The 12180-nt window shown below is 55.2% G+C and overlaps 1 protein-coding gene across 2 annotated transcripts in view; it reads left to right on the top strand.

Moving 5' to 3' along the window:
* DEK (DEK proto-oncogene) overlaps nt 1–12180 on the top strand; it is a 557420-nt gene that overhangs the window by 91909 nt on the left and 453331 nt on the right. The gene's annotated exons all lie outside the window — the stretch shown is intronic.

Raw genomic sequence — 12180 nt, forward strand, 5'->3', positions numbered from 1 at the left:
CACGTCCTGGGTCAGCTGGAGGAGGACGATTTCCTGTCGTTGGATTTGGAGGATGCTTACTTCCATATCCCCATCCTAAAGAGACACCGAAAGTTTCTCAGATTCGTGGTCCAAGGGTGTCAATACCAGTTCAGAGCCCTTCCCTTAGGATTGAGGTCGGCACCCAGGGTGTTCACCAAGTGCCTCGCACCGGTGGCGGCGCGGCTGCGCCTGGAGGGGATCCACGTCTACCCCTACCTGGACGACTGGCTCATCCAAGCAAAGACAAGGGAACTCGCCGCGGAGCACACGGCGAGGACCGTCCAACTACTCACGGACCTGGGATTCTCCATAAACTAAGCCAAGTCCCACCTGGTGCCCGCGCAAGACGCGCTGTTTCTGGGAGCTAAACTCGACAGTGTCGCTTCTGGCCTCTCCGTCGGAGGACAGGACGAGGGCCATCTTGGGCAAGGTGCAGCGGATGCTGGTTGCGGACGCGGCCAGGGTGAGGTCCATCAAGTCCCTCCTCGGAATGATGTCGTCTTGCATTTATCTCATCCGCCTGTGCAGGCTTCGGATGCGCCGTTACAGGAGTTCCTGGACGCTCGCTGGATTCAGATGACGAGCAGCTTTGAGGGCAGGATCACACTCGACGAGAGCTTCCGACGAGCGATCCGGTGGTGCATTTGACGGCGGGCATGGACTTCCAGACCCCGGGCCACCAGAAGACAGTGACCACGGATGCCTCCCTGGAAGGGTGGGGAGCGCACACCGAAAATCTGCACGCGAGAGGCCTTTGGCTCCCGACGGAGAAGTCCTCCATATCAACTGCCTGGAGCTCCGGGCAGTGTTTTGGGCCCTCAGGTCCTTTCTTCCATCCCTCAAAGGCAAGGTGGCGAGGATCTTCACCGACACCACCACCATGTTCTACATCAGGAAGCAGGGCGGTACCAGATCCCCAGCCCTGTCCAAGGAGGCGCAGGATCTGTGGCATTGGGCCGTCGCCCAAGGGATGTTTCTGGTGCCGTTTCATCTGGCAGGAATAAACACCATCGCCGACTCGCTCAGCAGAGAGCTGCGCTCGTGCCACGAGTGGGAGCTACGACAGGATCTAGTGGCCTGCCTCTTCCGACGGTGGGGCACTCCCCAGATAGATCTGTTTGCGGCGACGAACTCCAGTGCCGGAGGTTCGCCAGCAGGTTTCCCCAGCCGAGGAGCATGGGCGATGCTTTCTCGTTCCCTGGGAGGGCCCGTTTCTTTACGCGTTCCCTCCATTGCCGTTGCTGATCCGGCTCATCAACCAGCTCAAGAGGTCACGGTGCAGGATGATCCTCGTCGCACCTGCGTGGCCGAGGCAGATAGGTTCCTGGACCTTCTGGACTTGTCAGCGTCCCCGTCAATCAAGCTGCCGGTGGACGTGGATCCTTCTCTCCAGGGAAGGAGGCGCCATCCTCCATCACGGCCCGAAGTCGCTGAACTTGCAGGCCTGGCTCCTGCAGCATTAGCGTTTGGAGGCTACAACATACCGGCCGACTGCAGAGAGGTTCTTGCAAAGGCCAGGGCAACCTCAACCCTTAAATGCTACGGACACAAATGGAAGAGGTTATCGGTCTGGTGCCACGCACAGATGATTAATCCTCTACGGATTACGGCTCCTCAAGTACTGCCGTACTTACTGACGCTGGCCAAGGCTGGACTGGCGCACGCTTCCATCAAGAATCATCTTGCTGCGATCTCCCGATACACCAGAACCACGGGATGGACGTCTTTGTAGTTTCATCGTCTGAAAGAATTCATGAAGGGACTGTTCAGATTGTTCCTGCCGTTGAAGGCTTCGGCCCCGGCGTGGGAGCTCAATGTGGTGCTGACCAAGCTCATGGGACCTCCGTTCGAGCCTCTGCACTCAGCTCCGTTGAAGTTCCTGTCGTGGAAAACAGTGTTTCTTGTGGCCATCACCTCCGCACGACGAGTGGGGGAGATCCAGGCCCTTTCCTGCAAGCCCCCGTACTTGACTTTTCACGACACAAGGGTAGTGCTCAGGTCGCACCTCTCCTTCATGCCCAAGATGCCGTCGGACTTCCAACTCAACGAACCCTTGGTGTTGCCTGTTTTCTTCCCGTCGCCTTCGTCGCCAGCTGAAAGGACTTAGCACTCGCTGGATGTGGCTAGAGCGCTGAAGTTCTATGTGGACCGCACGAAGAGTTTTCGGAAGACGTCACAACTTTTTGTGAAGTTTGGACCTGTCAATCAGGGGAAGGCTCTCTCAAAGACTTCCATTTCCAGATGGCTCTCTGGCTGTGTCATGTACTGTCATCGGTTGGCAAACCGACCGCTGCCCGGCCGTCCGAGAGCCCATTCCATCAGAGCGATCACAGCTACCACGGTGTTCCTATCTGGTGTGCCCTTGCTGGACATCTGCAGGGCTGCTACATGGAGGTCGACGCACACCTTCACGAAATTCTACTGCGTCGACCAGGATTCCAGGGAGGAGTCCAGGGTCGGCCAAGCAGTGCTACGCAACCTGTTTGCCTAAGGTGAGCCTGGTGAGAAGGTAAGAGATGCTTAATGTTGAGTTGTTGTATTGCTTAATGTTGAGCCTGTTGCCACCTCCCGTGGTTGTGCATGTGTGTACTGCTTTGTATTCTTTATACATGAGCATGTGAATCCATGCCAGACCCCATGCTGGAGAAGTTACAAGTTACTTACCTGTAACTGTTGTTCTCCAGCATGGGTCTGGCATGGATTCACCTGCGAACCCTCCCGCCTTTCCCCTCTGCGGCTCTTCACTTGGTCATACTGCCACTTCACGTGCTACCAAATCTGAAGATGGCTGCCAGAGGCGGGGTTTAGGGAGATGGCAGTCATTGGCTGTGGTCAGTATGACGCAGAGATCAGTGATTGGTTACTACTACGAAAGACAGATCAGAAACGAAACTGATACTGATTTTTCTTTACCGAGGATTCCCAGCCTGACTGGGAATATTCATGAGCATGTGAATCCATGTCAGACCCATGCTGGAGAACAGTTACAGGTAAGTAACTTGTTCCTTCCACGTTCTACAGATAATAGGAATCCGTTCCACCCTCCAATGGATTGGCATACTGTTTCCACTGCCCCAGTCTTGCTCCCTTTGTATAGGTGGATCCAGTTGGTGGAGGGCCGTCTTGGCAATCATCCTCTTGGCAGTCCTGGGGGTATGCCCCTTAAGAGCAGCGCCTACCCACTCCAGTGCCTAGGCTTTCTTCCGAGGATGTGTTTTCAGACGCTTATGCACTCTTATCCTATGAAAGCATACTTTAAGGATCTGTTTAAGGAAATGTATCTTAAGCCACCTGAACTGCAGCCTGCGCCGGCAATTCCTGTGTCCTGGTAGTGCCACCTTCTTCCACCCTCCCACCCCCCTCCACTTTCTGTGCTAAAGACCCCCGTTACGCAGTTGGGTCTGCACACTCGGCCTTAGGTGCCATGGATCAGGATTCTGTTCAACCCGCACTGGATGAAGATTAAGCGGACCAGGATAGCGACATTCTCTCTATTGGAGCCTTTCATGTCTGGGTTGTGGATTTGATGGCATTGCTAGATATACCCAAAACTCCGTCTCCACAAGGTGTACTTTCTGGAGCCTTTACTCGGTCTTCACAGGAGCACACCAGCCTTTATCTTCACAAGGATGTCCTGGCCAAAGCCTGCAAGGTCTGGGGAAAAACCGCATACTCTTGAGTCCTGTCCCCTTTACTCCATACTGTATAGGTGTCCCTTCCAAGGGACGGGAGACTACCTTTTTCACCAGATAAAACCACCTTCCCCTTTAAATTTAGAGGCGCGTGCAGGGGTGTGTCCCAGGAAGCATATGCTGCCCTGACTCCACCCTCTGGTGCCACACTTCAGTCCCCTTTTCCACATCTAAATCACCCGCGCTCCTGGGTTTGGGTTCGGCCCTGTAATTCCATGCGCGGATACTTGAGTTTATTTTTTTATTTTTTTTTGTATCTATCAAGCTCCTCCCTGGCACATGTAGACTTCTACAGGGTTCAGCAGGTGCCCATCCTGCAACGGGCTCTTCCAAACGTCAGACCCCCACACCCTCTGCCTACATTGACTTGGCCCAGAGAATGCAGTTGGCAATCATGTTCAGCGGTTGACTCGCTGTCCACGAAGGTTCTGAAGAACAGACCATCGTGGTGGGAGCTCTTCCAGAAGTTGCCTCCAGAGGATCTCAAGAACTTCGTGAAGCATCGAACCAGGTCCAAGGTAGGGCCGATATTTTCCAGCACACCCCGCAAGGGAGACTCCCTCCCAGGGACTCTCCCGGGATGGACCAGCTAGGTCCTTCTCCCAGCACGTGCACCGAGGCTGCTTCAGCTACCGGCCTTCAGGTCGAGGGATCCTCCTTGGAGCAGTGAGGGACCGGAAGGTTCTTTTTTACCTGATCTACACCCGACGGGTTCTGCCCTTTTTTCCGGCAATGTCCAAGAGGCTACACCCTATTTCTGGCAACACATCCGGGGGGTTGGGGGGAGGATGTGCTTAAATGTAGCTCTAACGACCCCCCCCCCCCCCTCCAAGCATCTCCCCCACATCTCCCGGGTCAAGGGTGTCTCACCTACCAGGCAGAGACCCATGGAGGAGGGTAGGCCTCGTTATTCACACGCACAAGCCTTGAGGCTGGGCCCAGCAGGCGGAGCACCACGTCACAGGCACGTGGCAGGCAACTCGACAAAATGGCCGCCGCACCAGAAGGAGGCACCCGTCTGACATTCCAGGAATTCAGCGAAGGAGGGTCAAGGTGGGACTGGCCTCAACCAGGTATGTGGCCTACAGTCTAACCCCTCAGTTGCGCAGGGCTGCTTTCTGTGGCGTCCATATGGACAGGGGGACGCAGCAGCTCCCTGTCGGCACCCCCTGCCTCCTCTTTGGCCAGTGAGGAGGTGCTCTTCGAGAAGTTACTCGGCCTCATGAAGTCACCTCAGATGGGGGCTATCAAGGACATCATCAGGGAAGTCCTTCCCGCCATGCTAGCAGCAACAGACTCCTCGTTCGGGCCCACAGGCCCCGGTGCGGCCGCCTCTGGCTCCAGAGCTAGCTCCGAAACCTCTGCCGCCTCATCAGCCTCCGGCTGCAGTCTCTGTACCCCAGCCTCTAGCACCAACGGAGGAGGAGGAGGAGGAGGAGGAGGAGGAGGAGGAGGAGGAGGAGGAGGAGGAGGAGGAGGAGCCACTCGGCCCAGCCGGTCAATCAACACCTGGACGCCAAGTACAGGCAGTTGTAGGGGGATACTCTTGCTTGCGGCCCATCCTCAGCCACACTCTTCGGTGATTGCTGCGGCGTCACTATACTGCAAGCCCCAGTTGTCTTCGGCCTCTTCCTCTGCGTCACTGCTAGGCAAGGAGAAGATGTTGGAGGCATATGGCAAACTCTGTTCCAACGCATTTTTACATCTACATCAAGCCAACGCCATGCTGGCTGCCGCCAACCAGAGATTATGGTGTGAAATTGTGGACTTCCTCCAGGGAACTCCCCTCCCAGAGCCAATTGCGCTTTAAGGTGGGGCTAGCTGAAGCCAAGCTGGTGGCGCATGACTTCATGGAATCCAGTGGCTCATGCTGTGCCATCTGTATTGCCACATACATGAGAAGAACAGCCTGGCTCTGGGCAACAAAATTCAACCTGGAAGCCCAGGAGCGCATTCTAGATCTACGGACCAGCACGACATTGCCTAGAACCAAAATCTTACACAAGGAAAAAGCTAAGGGATCCTCCTCTCACCTGGCAGCAAAAACTTGGAACACCCTCCCGAAAGACACATGAAATACAAAGGACCACTTAAAATTCCGGAAACTACTCCCAACACATGAATAACCCTTCGCTCATAACCTTAACCCTGGGCGGCCCTCTCCTCATGTCTCTCCCACGGACGCTCTAATAAAGATGCCCGAAAGAATAGCACCCTGCCACCACTAACCCCTCCGCTAAAACTTCAGCTCTTGGCACACGTTTCTCAAACCCTAAACAAACACTAACCCTGCCCTGAACCGGAAGCACTCCCCTATTCTGGAACAAAAAGACGCATATTCTCGCACAACAGCACATATGAGCCCACAGATCCGGAAACGACACCCATGATCAGCGAACTGTGCTAACCGAACTGAAGCTGCCAACAGGACATCACAAATCTCGCACTACCTTTTATCCTGCTAGACCCTACTAACGTGTGCTACAGATAAGATTTTGAGGTGGGAGTATTTTATGCATACTTTTTTCAAATTAGAGGGTAAATGCAGTGGAGAAAACTAATTTTTACTCTAGATATTGCAAGAGTAAAACGTATCCAACACATACTATCGAATTGTATATTTTAAAGTGGAATATGCAGAGAGATGGTAGTCTTGTAACAGCTTTAAAGTTTTACTGCATTTGTTCAAAGTACATTTTTCTGAACAAACCCAGTAAAACTTAAACACTGCCAGTTTCGGCGAAATCCTTCCCTTGCACGTCTGCCTAACAAAGGGCAAGTGCGCACATCCAGTGGTACACCTAGGCTAAAATTTAGGCGGGGGCTAACCCTTCAAATGTTGGAAGGAGCACTAACTTCAGAGACGGTGGAGGAGTGGCAAACTTACTTGTGTACGGGGGCATCTAACTTCATTACTCATTGTAATGAAACTATTTGAATGGATTGTGTCCTCCAACATATTCCATATCTTTGACTTGTAATGTCCACAGCTGTGCACTTCGGAAACTTTTTCAGCAGAGGGCGTCTGACGTCTGGTTGATCGCCCTCGAGGGCGACGTCACTGGATGTTATAAATGGGACGCACGGCACCCGTAGCCTCAGTTCTGTTTTTTCCGCAAACGTGTTGCTTCGTGAAACTCTGTGCCTCGTTTGTCATCGTTGAGATGTCTTTTTCTTCGACCCCTCTGACTCCGTGGTCTGGCTTCAAGACCTGCCGGGACTGCAAGTCGAAAATGTGAATGTCGATCACCGACCCGCATCGCATTTGTGTTTGGTGTCTGGGGGAGAGTCACGACAGACGGTTCAAAATGCTGGTTGCTAACTGCCAAGGCCTAGCGGAAGGGGGAAGCTCCAGGTAGGTAGGGGTTCTAAGCCCAGTAAGTCCTGAAAATCCAAATCAAAATCCAAAGGGGTGTCCAACGACTTGAGGGGCGATGCTCCGCCGGGGTGGGAGGCCCGTGGTTCTCGGTCTGTGGTTCACGCCATTCTTCATCGCAGCATTCCCGGTAGCGCCATCACTGGTTGCCTTCCCCGTCCTCGGAGGATGGAACTGTGAGGAAAGTGGCATGCCCAACGAAGTCCTAGACTCTGGAGGAATGGGCTGCCTTTAAGGAGCAAATGTTAGCGCTATTTCAATCGCAGGGCACTCGTCCGGTCTCGCCTTTGAACGAAGCCGGCCAGAATCTGTCTCGTACCGTAGCTCGCATGCCTTCGGGCTCGGGGACGCGACTCGCATCGGGAGCCTTCGAAGTCACGTTCGGACAAGGTTTGGAAGGTCGCAAGTTACTTGCTTCTAGGTCTTGGTCCTCGTCCCAAGCGAGACCGCAGCAACTTACGGTTCGAATCTGGCTTTGGCGCCGTGACTGACAGACTTGGACGGTGGCACTTTGATTCTTATCAGCCCACTGCGTGTCGCCCCCAGTGTCAACACCTTCAGGGATTTTTTGCCCATAATTTGGCATCGTGGTACCTCTATGTGGGGGATCTCCTCGGAAGGCTACGGTGAAGTCTGTGAGGCCAGTATTGGCCTCCAGGCCCTCTTCTGTCCCAAGGGCAGGGTTTAAATTACCTCTGGATGGCATATATGAAGAGCGGTCTGATTTTGAGGACCTGGTGAACTGGATGTGGCTCCAATCTTTTTTTTTTCTGGAGACAGGTCGTTGGAGGAGTTGAGGCAAACGCTGCATGATGCCAGTGGGTTGGGCACTTCTCCGGCAGTGCAATTTGCTACCCATGAGCCTGGGGCTCATGCAGAGTCTTCATACAGGAGGCTCATGGCTAGGGTGTCGGAGTATCTGGGCTGGTGCATTCCTCCTGAAGACTTTATGCAGGATGATCTAATGGGCATCTTAGATCAAGGTCCATCCTCTGACTCAGTGTTAACCATTTTCATCTCGCCTTACAGAAAAGGGTGGCGGCTGCTTGGCAGTCACTGGAATCTCTTCCGGCTGTGAATAAATCTTTGAATAAAAATACTGCCCTTCACCCCACTCCGGAGTGTTTGGTGGTTCAGGCGACCAGGGCCACCTCGAGGCAGGCGATGTACCCTATATTCTCCAGCATGGGGTCTGCATGGATTTACCTGCTCATGAATATTCCCCGTCAGGCTGGGAATCCTCAGTAAAGAAAAAATCAGTATCAGTTTTGTTTGTGATCTGTCTTTCTTAGTAGTAACCAATCACTAGTCTCTGGGTCATACTGCCCCCAGCCAATGACTGCCCTCTCCTTATCCCCGCCCCTGGCAGCCATCATCAGATTTTTACCGCACGTTCAAGTGTTGGGAGTCCTCGTGCTATAGCACAGCCTCCGAGGAGGAGTTGGTGGAAGTCGTGGAGGGCCTCATCAGTAAGTTTGGGGAGGCCCTGCCCCACGGGAGGAATCCCGGCGAGGGGAAGAAGAAAGTGACGGTGCTGCCGACGAGGCTCCTGTGGAGGAGGAGCAACCATCGCGCCCATCGCAACCCGAGTCACAAGACAACTCGGTGGCCATTTTGATGGCAATCCAAACCTTATGCACGGTGATAAGGACAAGATTGCTGCTACCCCAAAAGACGACCCAGTGGAACCAGGCCCGTCGAAGCCCTACAAACAAGAGTTCATCCACCCCCACCCTTCAGCCCTCACGGCCTTCTCGGCCATTGTCTCCTTCCCCTATCCCTGGGGATGACACGGGAACAGATACAGCAATGACTGGGACGGATGATGACGGTGGTGACGACGGGACGGATCTCCCACCTACTCGGGCCTCCCCGCCCGACAAAATTGGCTCCTTCCACGCCATGATTGCCAGGGCATCCAAGCTTTTCCAGCTCTGCCCCGAAAAACAAAAGGAAGGATTCCTCTACCAACAGCGCAAGGCCAAATGGAAGACGGTCCTCGCGGTGCTGTTGCTGGTTGACATTTGGGACGAGGGACTTGTTCTTCTGAAGAACCCGTCCACAACACCTGCCAAGAGGGACCGGTACGAGAAGTACTGGGTCCCCGAGGTCACCCCCTTGTGCCTTAGGGCACAGCCGACCCGGATTCGGTCGTCTCGGCGGCAGCCAAGAGGAAAGCGGGGGGGGGGGTCGGCTTCTACTTCCCCACCGGACGGCGAGGGAAAGAAACTGGACGCCATGGGACGACGAGTCACTTCGGCGGTGGTGACTATTAAGGCGGCCAACGCCCTAGCTATTGTGGCTTGCTACGACAGGGAGTTGTGGTACAAGATCGCCCCCGCATCCCCCGTTGGCCTTCCTACCGGACAGCAAGAGAGCAGAGGCCCTGGTGATCCTACAAGAAGGTGAGGTGGCATCGGACCACGCCATAACGGTAGCCATGGACATTGCAGACACCGGTTTCCGCCAGTTGGGCAACAGCGTTTGCCTTAGACGGCGGTGGCTCAAGGCGACGGATTTCCTCCAAGACGTGCAAGCCAAGGTTTTGGACATGCCCTTCGATGGGAACAATCTGTTTGGAAAGACGGTGGATGAGTCACTGCAGGCCATCAAGACCGCCACGGCTCGGGCTTTGGGAGTTCTGCAGCAACGACAGCCGCCCTTTCAGAACTCCGGAGGCAAGCAGGGTGCCTCCAAAGGATTTGGTGGCAGCTCCTCGACATACCGTCAGGCGGCCCGCTCCTCGTCGCAGGAAACCTACAGGGGACGAGGCAAGTCAGGTGGATCTCGCCGTTGCCAGGGTGGCCAAGGCCGCTGCCAAGCAAGATTGAACCAGCCATTGCGTCGGACCCCACCGGAGCACCCCGGTGGGAGGCCGGTTGACGAAGTTCGTCAGCGCGTGGGAGTCCATCTCCATCGACCGTTGGGTGCTGGATGCCCTGGCCCACGGGCGCACTCGAATTTCTAAGGAAGTGTCCCCGCGTTCCTCCCGTGGCCAGGAAGGAAAACCACGTCCCTCAACTGCTGTTAGAGGTAAGGGCGATGCTCAAGAAAGGAGCCATCAAGCTCGTCCCAAGGAGGCTCCGGGGCTCTGGTATACTCAAGATACTTCCTCGTCAGAAAGAAGACAGGAGGATGGCGTCCCGTCCTGGACCTGTGGCAACTAAACCAATACATCAAGGCACAGAAGTTCCGGATGGTCACCCGCCAGCACGTTCTGGGCCAGCTGGAGGAAGGAGACTTCCTATCGTCAGGATTTGGAGGATGCAGACTTTCACATCCCCATTCTAAAAGGACACCGAAAGTTTCTCAGGTTCGTAGTCCAAGGACGGCACTACCAGTTCAAGGCCCTCCCATTCGGATTGAAGTCGGCGCCCAGGGTATTCACCAAGTGCCTAGCGCCGGTGGCGCAGCTGCAGCTGCGCCTGCAGGGGATCCACGTCTACCCCTACCTGGACGATTGGCTAGCAAGGACAAGGGAACTTGCTGTTGAACACACAGTGAAGACTGTCCGGCTGCTCACGGACCTGGGATTCTCCATCAACTTCCCCAAATCCCACCTGGTCCCCTCGCAGGTCGCACTGTTTCTGGGAGCCAAGCTCGACACAGCACGATTGGCCTCGCCGTCGGATGAAAGGACGAAGGCCATCCTGGGCAAGGTGCAACGTCTGCTGGCCACGGACTTGGCCAGGGTGAGGTCCATCAAGTCCCTTCTCGGAATGATGTCCTCGTGCATCTATCTGGTGCGCCTGTGCAGGCTTTGGATGCGTCCCCTACAGGAGTTCCTCGACGCCCGTTGGATGCAAGCGGCGGGCAGCTTCGAGGACAATATCTCGCTCAACGAGGTTTTCTGCCAAGCAATCCAATGGTGGGGCACCTGCACGCATCTCACGGCGGGCAGACTTTCCCACCCCACCCGGTGACGGTGATGACTGATGCCTCCCTGGAGGGGTGGGGGGGAGTGCACACCGGAGATCTTCACGCGAGAGGCCTTTGGCTCCCGGAGGAGAGGCTGCTCCACATCAACATACTGGAGCTCCGAGCAGTGTTCTGGGCCCTCAGGTCGTTCATCCTGTCCCTCAAGGTGGTGGTGAGGATCTTCACCGACAACACCACCACGATGTTCTACATCCGGAAGCAGGGAGGAACCGAGTCCCCCCCTCCCCCCTTTCCACAGGCCTATCCAAGGAAGCCCAGGATCTGTGGATCTACTCAGGGGCTGCACTCTTGCCACGAGTGGGAACTATGCCAGGATCAAGTGGATCTACTCTTCCAGAGATGGGGCAAACCCCAGATCGATTTGTTCGCGACGGGGACGAACTCCAGTGCCAGAGGTTCGCCAGCAGGTTTCCACAGCCGAGGAGCATGGCCGATGCTTTCTCGTTCCCCTGGGACGGCCTGTTCCTGTATGCGTTCTCACCGTTGCTGCTACGACTCGTCAACCAACTCAAGAGGTCCTGGTGCAGGATGATCCTTGTTGCACCGGCGTGGCCGAGACAGATCTGGTTCCCGGACCTTCTGGACTTGTCAGCGTCCCCACCAGTCAAACTGTCGACGGATGCAGATCTTCTCTCCAGAGAGGGATGCGCCATTCTTCATTACGACCCGGAGTCGCTGAACTTGCAGGCCTGGCTCCTGCAGCACTAGAGTTTGGAGGGTACGATATCCCAGCGGACTGTAAGGAGGTTCTTGCAAAGGCCAGGGCGTCCTCAACTCGCAAGTGCTACGGACACAAGTGGAAGAGGTTCTCTGTCTGGTGCCGTGCACAGAAGATTAACCCTCTATGGATTACATCCCCTCAGGTGCTACCGTTCCTGTCGCTGGCCAAGGCGGGACTAGCACATGCTTCCATCAAGATACACCAGGCAGTGATTTCCCGATGCACCAGAACTACAGGACGGCCATCTCTGATCTCATCGCCTGGTGAAGGAATTTATGAAAGGAATGTTACGTTCGTTCCCGCCGGTGAAGGCTCCTGCCCCGGCGTAGGAGCTCAGTGGTGCTGACCAGGCTTATGGGGCCGCCATTCGAGCCTCTGCATTCGGCACCGTTGAAGTTCTTGTCGTGGAAGACAGCATTTCTTGTGGCCAT

This window comes from Ambystoma mexicanum, chromosome 5p (genome assembly GCF_040938575.1).
Source record: "Ambystoma mexicanum isolate Mex_15411 chromosome 5p, UKY_AmexF1_1, whole genome shotgun sequence".
Taxonomy (NCBI): domain Eukaryota; kingdom Metazoa; phylum Chordata; class Amphibia; order Caudata; family Ambystomatidae; genus Ambystoma; species Ambystoma mexicanum.